Genomic DNA, 2,206 nt, shown 5'->3' with positions numbered 1-2,206 from the left:
ACTCAACTGAGACATCCTTCCCTAACTCTACTATCACTTCCCTTCTATCCAGTTCAAGTGACCTTTTATACTTTGGTAATACAAAATCCTCATCGTCTACACTATGGGTCAAGTTACCCCCTTCTGCCTTCTCGGGTGGGTCATGGTGTATTAGGAATATGGCTCCCACAATCAAACAGCTCAGACCAAGCAGCACTCCTGTAAAGCCCCACCCCTTCCCAGAGAGCATATCATCAGCCAGAGGCCAACCCATACTTTCACTTCTATGAAAGCACACAGGGAGGATAGGGCGGGTTAGGGAATCTTCGTTAGAGAGGTAACCCCCGAACCTTATTGGTATTCGGTTCTTCTATCTCTGTGATTGTTCAACAGTGTCAGTGTGTCTTACCCTCTCGCAATGTGTGACATGAACCCAGGTAGCTCTTTCAGCTATTCTCACCGCGAAGGCAGTCACCAGGAGTACTTGGTATGGCCCCTCCCACCGTGGCTGCTTCCAGTCCTTTTTCTTTAGTGATTGGACCTAGACCCAGTCTCCTGGACGAATCCTGTGTGTAATCTCCTTCTGTAGTTCTCCTGTTGGGCATAAAATCTTGGACATACGGGTTTGGTTAACCTGTCTAGGATGAGAGTGCCGCTAGCGGCACTCCCCCCCCACCCCCACTGAAAAACCAGTGCCGCGAAATTCAAAAAAAATATTTTTTTTAAATATTTAACTTTCACACATTAAAGTCCAATACAGCTAATGAAAGACACAGATCTTGTGAATCCAGTCAACATGTCCGATTTTTAAAATGTTTTACAGGGAAGACACAATATGTAAAGATGTACATCTATTACCTAAAAACACATTAGCATAATCCACCATCTTTTATTTGTCCACCAACACCAGTAGCTATCACCAATTCGGCTAAACTAAGATATTTATAGCCCCTAACCAATAAAAAAACTCATCAGATGACAGTCTGATAACATATTTATGGTATGGGATAGGTTTTGTTAGAAAAAAGTGCATATTTCAGGTAGATATCATAGTTTACAATTGCACCCACCGTCACAAATGGAATAGAAAAACTACTTAGAGCAACGTGTTTACCTACTTACTAATCATCAAACATTTCGTAAAAATACACAGCATACACGAATCGAAAGACACAGATCCTGTGAATACAGACAATATTTCAGATTTTCTAAGTGTCTTACAGCGAAAACACAATAAATCGTTATATTAGCATAGCACATAGCACATAGCAGCCCAGCATTGATTCTAGCCAAAGTGAGCGATAAAAGTAAACATCGCCAAAATATATTAATTTTTTCACTAACCTTCTCAGAATTCTTCAGATGACACTCCTGTAACATCATATTACACAATCCATATAGAGTTTGATCGAAAATGTTTATATTTAGCCACCAAAATCATGGTTAGACAATGTGAAATGTAGCTCAGCTGGTCAGAAAAAGTCTGTGCGCCACTTAGACAGTGATCTACTCTTATACATAAATACTCATAAACGTGACTAAAAAATATAGGGTGGACAGGGATTGATAGACAATTTAATTCTTAATACAATCGCGGAATTACATTTTTTAAATTATCCTTACTTTTCAATACAGCTTGCGCCAAGCGAAGCTACGTCAAAAAACATGGCGTCCGAAGCCACTAACACTTTTCGACAGAAACACGATTTATCATAATAAAAATGTCCTACTTTGAGCTGTTCTTCCATCGGTATCTTGGGCAAAGGATCCTTTCTTGGGTCCAATCGTCTTTTGGTGGAAAGCTGTCCTCTTGCCATGTGGAAATGCCAACTGCGTTCGGGATGAACTGGAAGCGTGCCCAGCAACTCACAGCGTTTCAGAAATAAATGTCCCAAAATCGCACTAAACGGATATAAATTGCTATAAAACGCTTTAAATTAACTACCTTATGATGTTTTTAACTCCCATAACGAGTAGAAACATGACCCGAGTAATATTACTCCCTCCACTAAGGCTTGGAACAGGTGCGGGTCGGTGGCCTCTAGGCGCTTGACGCAGCTCCAAAAGACTGACTAGCCTCAGGGTTTTTTAATTTATAGTGCCTGTGAACGCGCAATCGACCTGATTCAAATCGTCATCACGTAAAGACATCCAGGGGAAGACGTAAGCAGTGTCCGTATAGTCATATCAATAACAGTGCCCTTTTAACTGACTCCAGAAAAGTGGC

Source organism: Salvelinus fontinalis, chromosome 34, assembly GCF_029448725.1.
Source record: "Salvelinus fontinalis isolate EN_2023a chromosome 34, ASM2944872v1, whole genome shotgun sequence".
In the NCBI taxonomy this organism is placed as follows: domain Eukaryota; kingdom Metazoa; phylum Chordata; class Actinopteri; order Salmoniformes; family Salmonidae; genus Salvelinus; species Salvelinus fontinalis.
The sequence above is the reverse complement of the archived record's forward strand: the minus strand, read 5'-3'. Positions refer to the sequence as shown.